Below are 8,684 nucleotides of genomic sequence, written 5' to 3' on the forward strand. Positions count from 1 at the left end.
TAGTTTTCTTGCGCATAATGCGTTCTTGACGATCAAGAATAGCTTCCGGTTCTTTTTCAACAGATAAATCCTCGCAAATCTGATGGAGCGGATAGGTAACAACATGTAACGGGTGATAATTATACCCCCTAAGAAGAGATACGTGAAAGACCTTATGCACATGAGATAACTGAGGTGGTAAAGCCAAACGATAAGAGACTTCGCCAACTCTTTCAAGAATTTCAAACGGTCCGATGAATCTTGGGCTAAGTTTTCCCTTGATTCCAAAACGTTGAACGCCTCTACAAGGTGAAACTCGCAAGAATACCCGATCACCAACATTAAATTCCAAAGCTCGACGATGTCGGTCTGCATAGCTCTTCGGTCGACTCTGAGCCTCTTTTAGCTTCTCACGAGCAATGGTAACTTTCTCATTTGTAATTTGTACCAACTCGGGCCCTTCAATAATTTTCTCACCAACCTCATCCCAACAATTAGGGGCTCTACACTTACGACAATATAAAAGCTCGAATGGCGCCATACCGATGCTAGCTTGCCAACTATTATTGTAGGCAAACTCAACCAGACTTAAATACTCGTCCCAGTTTCCACTCCACTCTAAAGCACATGCTCGAAGCATATCTTCGAGTGTCTGAATGGTACGTTCTGATTGACCGTCAGTCTGAGGATGAAACGCGGTACTGAATCTCAATCTAGTACCCCATGCGGCCAGCAACCCCTTCCAAAAACGCGAAGTGAAACGTGGGTCTCGATCACAAACAATAGAGACGGGGGTGCCATGGAGTCTCACAATCTCTCGAGTAAAAATATCGGATAACTTACTGACTGATAATCCTTTTTGAATCGGAAGAAAGTGAGCCGATTTTGACAAACGATCGACTACAACCCAAATAGCATCATTTCTTTTGAACGTTTTAGGTAGTCCGGTAATAAAATCCATTGAGATATCATCCCACTTCCATTCCGGAATGTCAAGTTTCTAAAGTAAACCCCCAGCTCTTTGATGCTCAGTTTTAACTTGCTGACAAGTAAGGCATCTGCTGACATAACTGGCCACGTCCTCTTTCATACCGCTCCACCAAAAATGTTGACGAAGATCCCGATACATCTTTGTGGATCCGGGGTGGATTGAGAACGGTGAACTGTGAGCCTCGGCTAACAACGACTCCCGTAGGGTGGAATCGCTAGAAACACATAACCGTTTCCCACACCAAACTACGCCATGCTCGTCTTCTCTGAATTCTGACTGTTTACCAACCTCCAAATTCTGTATAATTGCCCAAATTTCTCCGTCTTCATATTGCGCACTCTTGATTCGAGAAATTAGATCAGGCTCAATCTGAAATCTGGCTAGATATCCATTGGTATCACCAAAATGGAGACCAATACCCAATCTATCCAGATCATTGAGGATATGAGGTTGCAGCTGAAAAGAATTTATCGTTCCGGAACTCTTCCGACTAAGAGCATCGGCTACAACGTTTGCCTTCCCCGGATGATACTGTATGATAGCGTCTTAATCTTTTAGAAGTTCTAACCAACGTCTCTGCCTCATATTCAGTTCCTTCTGAGTGAAGATATATTTCAAGCTCTTATGATCAGTGAAAATATCGCAAGTCTCTCCATAAAGATAATGGCGCCAGATTTTCAACGCGAAAATAACTGCAGCGAGTTCGAGGTCATGCGTCGGATAGTTAACCTCGTAAGGTTTCAACTGTCGTGAGGCGTATGCAATGACTTTACCATGCTGCATTAAAACGCAGCCGAGACCTTTCTTAGAAGCATCACTATAAATTTGGTATCCACCCGTGCCTGAAGGAAGTGTAAGAATCGGATTAGAAACCAATCGCTTCTTTAGTTCTTCAAAACTTTTCTCTCGATCATCATTCCAGGAGAACTTAACCCCTTTCCTTAACAGTTGCGTGAGGGGTAGGGCGATGGCGGAAAAACCTTCAACAAATCGGCGATAATAACCGGCAAGGCCGAGAAAACTACGGACTTCTGAGACTGAGGTAGGTCTAGGCCAATTAGTGACTGCCTCGATTTTAGCCGGGTCCATTGTAATGCCTTCGGCCGACACAACGTGACCCAAAAACGCTACCTTGCTTAGCCAGAACTCGCATTTTGAGAATTTTGCATAAAGCTTCTTTTTACGTAAAATCTCGAGTACGATACGAAGATGATCCTCATGTTCCGCTTTACTTTTAGAATAAATTAGAATATCGTCGATGAAGACTATCACGAACTTATCAAGAAATTCTCGAAAAACTCGGTTCATCAAGTCCATGAAAACGGCCGGGGCATTGGTTAACCCAAACGGCATCACCAAGAATTCATAATGGCCATAACGAGTACGAAAAGCTGACTTAGAAACATCTGAATCTTTGATCTTAAGCTGATGGTAACCAGATCTCAAATCAATCTTAGAAAAACATTTGGCGCCTTGAAGCTGGTCGAATAGATCATCGATACGAGGCAAGGGATAACGATTTCGAATGGTGATTTTATTCAACTCCCGATAGTCAATACAGAGTCTTAATGAACCATCCTTCTTCTTCACGAATAAGACCGGTGCGCCACAAGGAGAGACACTCGGTCTAATAAAACCCAGTTCCAATAATTCTTGTAGCTGCTCTTTGAGCTCCTTAAGCTCCAAAGGTGCCATATGTAAGGCCCTGTTACCGGTAGCCCTACTTTCGTGTTGGATTTACTCATAAACACAGTTCTAAATATCAGAGTTAATTAAAACATTTACGCGGAATATAAAACTTTCATAAAACTTTACATAAATCATAACTTGTCTCAAAACATCCTTTGTCTTTCAACATTAAAGCATTAAATTAAAACATCATAAGTCTTCAGATGCCAGATTCTAGTTCAGTGCCATGTGTCTCCTCAAGCGAGCTGCCTCATCCTACTCACCTGCGTGCATACTAAAAGTCAGCTACGCTGAGTGAGTTCTAGTTAATCTCATAATCATACAATACATTCTTACGCTTCATACTTAATCTCTTAACTTTCTTTCATATACACCTAAGTGCTTTTACTTTCATTTTTACTTTCATACTTTCTTTACATACATAATCATACTTTTTAAAGAGCCTTTCGCCCTATAACCTCACAGATATTATAAGGGTCTGGTCCCTAGTTTTCGAATATTAGAAGGGTTCGATTCCCTAACATCACAGATATTATAAGGGTCTGGTCCCTATCATCACAGATATTATAAGGGTCTGGTCCCTAGTTTTCGAATATTAGAAGGGTTCGATTCCCTAACATCACAGATATTATAAGGGTCTGGTCCATATCATCACAGATATTATAAGGGTCTGGTCCCTAGTTTTCGAATATTAGAAGGGTTCGATTCCCTCTTCGTTACCATACAACCATACATCATACCTCGAGTATTAGTAGGGCTCGGTACCCTTTTCGTAACCATACATTATCATTTATTTCTTCTATTATCTATATCATGTTCATACACATAAACATACATAACATACTTACCTTATACATAGCGTTACAACCTGACAGTACGTGCAATATCCGAAGATCGTTCACGTACTATCAAGCAATCATTCATACATTTCACATTATCCACATAAGGCATACACTTATCTCTTAGGATAAGTGTATTAACAAATATATTGAGTATGCACACAGCCCCGAAAACGTAACACATAAATGGGGCTAGAAACTCACCTGAACACGGTTACGTTCTCCGTTGATCGTAATCCCTTTCTTCAGTTGTGCACGGCTGACTGTATAACAAGTATACATATCAATTTAACTATCACTACTTATAACATCTTTTTAGTCTTAATTACTACCCACAACGAACGGGGGTCCGGGGGCAGCGCCCCTGGCAGCGGGGTCTAGGGGCGGCAGCCCCTAGCAGGGTCCAAGGGGCAGAGCCCCTGGCTGGGGTCGAGCTGCCAGGTCAGTTTGGAAAAATTTTATTTCCATTAACTGTCTTAACACATTTTTCATTAGATTTTTAATTTATTTTCTAATCGAACTTGACTTTAGGCGAAGTTAACCTTAGGCGAACTTAGCTTTAGGCGAAGTTACCAGCTAGGCGAACTTAGCTTTACAGCGAAGTTTCCATCAGGCGAACTTGGCTTCAGGCGAAGTTGTCATCAGGCGAACTTGGCCTCAGGCGAAGTTACTAGTTAGGCGAACTTAACTTTACAGCGAAGTTGCCATCAGGCGAACTTAGCTTGCAGGCGAAGTTCATCAGGCGAACTTAGCTTGCAGGCGAAGTTCGTCGCTTTGAAGGCGAAGTTGCCCAGATGAAGGCGAAGTTGCCCAGGCAGCCGCTGTTTTAGTTTCTGATCGGCATTTCGAGCGATTTTAACACCCTTGCTATGGTTCAATATCACCCACTACGCTACCCGACCATTTTTGGTCGTTTATACACTAAAAAGCTTGGATCTTTAAACTTCAAAGATCAAGAATCATACCTTTTTGGGCTTGTTTGGATCTCGTTTACTTGCTTATCACCACTAATCGCTCTCTCTCTCTCTCTCACTCGGGTCTGCCGGATCTGCCCGGATCTGCCTTCGGTCCGGCGGCGAAGTTAGTGTGGTATGTGTGTGTTTTTGGAGTGTTAGGGAGTTTGGTGAAAAATGAAGATATTTTGGGATTTTGGGGGTATTTATATCCCTGAAATCCCATTCTCATTTAACCCCTCTCAATTAATCCAAGTCCAAGACCCGCTCCTTACCCGATATTAATTAATTACGCGAAATCACTAAACATAACTTCCTTTATTCATCATTAAAATTTTAGGATGTTACACCATACGATAGGGTGCCTTAGAAATCGGCTCGGCACCAGGGTCAAGATCAATAGTAAACTCTACCTCGCGATCTGGTGGAAGTCCAGGCAATTCTTTAGGAAAAACGTCCGGAAAATCACAAACAGTAAGATAATCAGAGATTTTGGGTTCATTAGAAGATGTAGCTTTAACCGAAGCAAGAAATCCCGCACAACCGTGCGATAGAAACTTATGAGCCTTAAGCGCAGAAATAATTTTTAAAGATTTTCGAGGCTGGGTCCCCTGATAGATAATTTCGGGACACTGAGGATTTCCAAATAAAACACGACGAGTCTGACATTCGATCGTAACATTATGTTGCGATAACCAGTCCATACCCAGAATAACATCAAAGTCGCTCATATGCATAGGATACAAGTCTGCGGCACGGATAACTGAATTGATTCGGATTGGACACTCATTATAAACGTGAGAGATAACAGTGGTGTCTCTCAGAGGAGTAGATATCACTAAAGGTTACTCTAAGGCAGTAGGCATAGTCATTAAATATTTAGCAAATAAGAGTGATACCACAGAATGTGTCGCACCAGTATCAAATAAAACATACGTATCACGATCACCAATTTGTAAATTACCGGAAACCATACCAGGGGCATTAGCTGCATCATTAGCTGTAAGTGTAAAAACTCGTCCTCCTGCAGCAGATCTAGCATCTTCCCTAGTATTAGCCCTAGGGTCCCGCTGAGGGCAGTCTCTGATCATGTGTCCTGCATCTCCGCATCTAAAACAACGACCTTCAGCTCGACGACAAGCACCTCCATGACGTTTCCCACACGTGCCACACAGAGGAGTATTTCGGTTTTGTTGATTAAGTGGTTGAGCTCTGGTGGGGTTATGATGTTGTTGCATATTATTCTGTGCGGGCCTATGATTCTGATTTTGATTTCCCCCATTTCATGGCTGATTGTTGAAATTCCTATCAGTACGCTGTCTACGGTCTCGGGGTACAAGGGACTGTTCAGTTCCAACCTGAGAAGAAGATTGACCCTGATTATTTTCTCTTGGCCGCTTACGACTTTCATCAAAAGACTTCTGGCGGTGTTTCTTATCATTATTAAGGTTCTTAACCGCATCAACTATCCCATTTATGTCATTAAAACGGAGGTTCAAGATAAACTTCCTATCTCGGTCACAAATGGCCCACTTGAAATGGTTGGTCTGTTGTTCTTGCGTGCCTACAGTTGGGCCAAGAAAACTAACCAATCGACTGAAACGATTTTTAAACTCAACGATGGGCTCATCATTAGCCTGAATAATTGAAGAATATTCTCTCAAATATTCACTGCGATCAGCATCAGTGAAATACTGTTGGTAAAACAAAGTACGGAATTCATTCCAAGGAAGTGTAGCAGCATAATTGTCTCCACCACGGGCAGCTTTCAGTGTCTTCCACCATCTGTGAGCGTCATCTTCGAGCTTGTAAGTAGCTAATCGAACCTTAAACACATCTTCAACACCCAGCACTTCAAACAGTTTCTCGATGTGCGCGATCCAGTTTTCAGCTTCTACTGGAGAACTAGCAGTACTAAAGGATTTTGGCTTTTGCTTTTGAAAACGCTCAAGCCAGACATGAATACCAACAGGAGGATTGTTGCCTCCAGCATTGTTTCCACTGGCGTTGTTGCCACCGGCGTTGTTACCACCGACATTGTTGCCACCGACATTGTTCTGCTGCAACTGTTGTATGATGTTAGGGACTGCCGCAGCAATAGCCGCATTGACGGCGTTAGCGACAAGGGTCACAAGAGGTGGGTCGTTTCCAGCATCATTCCCGTTTTGGCGGTTAACACGTCTTCTAGGAGGCATCTGAAAGTAAGATAACGTATGAATTGAACGATAAGGATTTACAGAATACGCGGAAAACGAAAAGGAAAATCCTAACTCGACGTCTACCCATTAACTCACATTTTTAATTATTTTCGTTTAAGTTTTCTACAAGAAAGAGCCTGGGCTCTGATACCATAACTGTAACACCCCAACCCGGAGCAGGCTAACGTGTCACAATTACAGATATCCTAGACCAAACAAAAACCATTTAAATGAAATGAAAAGAATCCCATGGCAACCAAAAGAGTTAAAAACACTGAAAGAAATTCTAAGTCAAATTTATTAAATGCTTAAATAAAAGAAAATTAAATCAAGTCCTTATTCTTGAGCTTCATTTTACTCTCATCACTGATCTCCCCGATTTCCCGAATTACCTGTTAGCAAATAAGACAGACACAAACAAGAAAATACGGCTGAGCCAAAAATTGCCCAGTAACGGAGAGAACAATAGTACAGGTAAAGGCATACATAAGACAAAACACATACTGAAATAAAACTGAAACTATTGCGGATATAAAACCACGTTTTAGACCGAACTATAATTAGATGCGAAACATAATCCGATACACGATCGGGACGTAATCTGAATATACTCAAATTTAACCAAATGCGTATACACATATCAAAACGGACCAGAAATATAGCGAAACAAAATATAATTACTAAAATACACGACGATGATGTTAAAATAAATAGTTCGTGTAATACGGAAACACCCAGAGCCTAAACAGAGGGGTACACAGCTAGCTAGTCCATGCACCAAGGAGACGGTGTGGGTGGCGTGCACACATTGTTCCATCTCAAACAGAAGTCAGGAGTCAGGAGTCGGAGCTAAGATCGATCTATACGCCTCTAAATGGCTAAGGTACTACATGAGTACTGCCAGAGACGCCGTGAACTTTGATTACGCACTGTCACGATAAGTGCCATCTCGTTGACGCCCCAACGACAAGTCAGAATTTGCTCGGGTAACAGAGTACAAAAACTAAAATCATATAACTAAGCATATTCAAACCGGAACATGCAATAAGGAGTATAAAATAGATAATCTATTGCATGCTATAAAAATATATTATATAATATAACATAACTGAATTCAAAATATAACCGACGCGTAACGGAAATCCGTACTACAAAGTAACGACATATAATATACTATGAGTGAAGAAAAACAGAATCCGTACCTTAACTTAGCAAGCAAAGAAAACTGAACAAGTCGTCCTTAACGCGTACAAGAACCTAGAGTTTATTTATGCACCAAATAAATTACCTAAATTTTGTTACTCACATTGATTCGACAGTTTAGTGATTTATCCAACGACTAATGTTTTGGATTGATGACGATTAGTATAGACATGTCCTAATCTAATAACTGTCACAAAAGTAAAAGTTCTATATGTTTTAATGAATTACGCATTGCGAAAAATCTATTTCCCACCAACATATTTAAATCCAAGTAATTCAACTCTTTAACAGAGGGTGACCCATGGCCATATCAGAATCCTTGTTGAGTTTTCAAAATTAGAAGAAAGACTTGAATTATTTAATCATTCATTCATGTTTAACTAAATTTTTATGATTTAAACTTCATATATATTGGTATCATAATAACAATATTAGATTATAGACTTTATACCAATTCTTCAATTTCATGTGTGCCACAAATCACGTAACACGAGCAGAATTAAAACGAAATAAGGAAGCTTTATTTGTTTTCTTCAAAATAAATTTCAGATTACGTCTTAGTCGCTGAAATCAATCAATCGTACCGAATCTATATATAACTTAGACGCTGAACACGGAATAATAATCCTTACCTTAATGCTCGAATGAACAGAACTGATTAGCGCGAGTGTCGAACGACGCGTGGTGATGGCTGTCAATGTTACCGACATCAAAACAAGTACGAATTCAAGGAATTATTTTACCGAAACAGAGAATGGTTTCATCTACTAACCTGCACCGATAGTCGGAACCAATCGGATAACAAAACGGTACTAACGAACGCGAAGAAGTT

At 40.8% G+C, this 8,684-nt stretch overlaps 1 long non-coding RNA gene across 1 annotated transcript; it reads right to left on the reverse strand.

Annotated features, from left to right (window-relative positions):
- Positions 1–7,847: 7,847 nt before the first annotated feature.
- On the reverse strand, positions 7,848–8,684 carry LOC143637562 (uncharacterized). The gene is made up of 3 exons (XR_013154452.1): positions 8,625–8,684; positions 8,485–8,543; positions 7,848–7,906 (listed from the first exon to the last, which is right to left on the reverse strand). It is a non-coding gene; the product is annotated as an uncharacterized LOC143637562 (long non-coding RNA).

Source organism: Bidens hawaiensis, unplaced genomic scaffold, assembly GCF_021521415.1.
Source record: "Bidens hawaiensis isolate Kalapana, Puna unplaced genomic scaffold, B.hawaiensis_p1.1 tig00008374_1, whole genome shotgun sequence".
NCBI classification, from domain to species: domain Eukaryota; kingdom Viridiplantae; phylum Streptophyta; class Magnoliopsida; order Asterales; family Asteraceae; genus Bidens; species Bidens hawaiensis.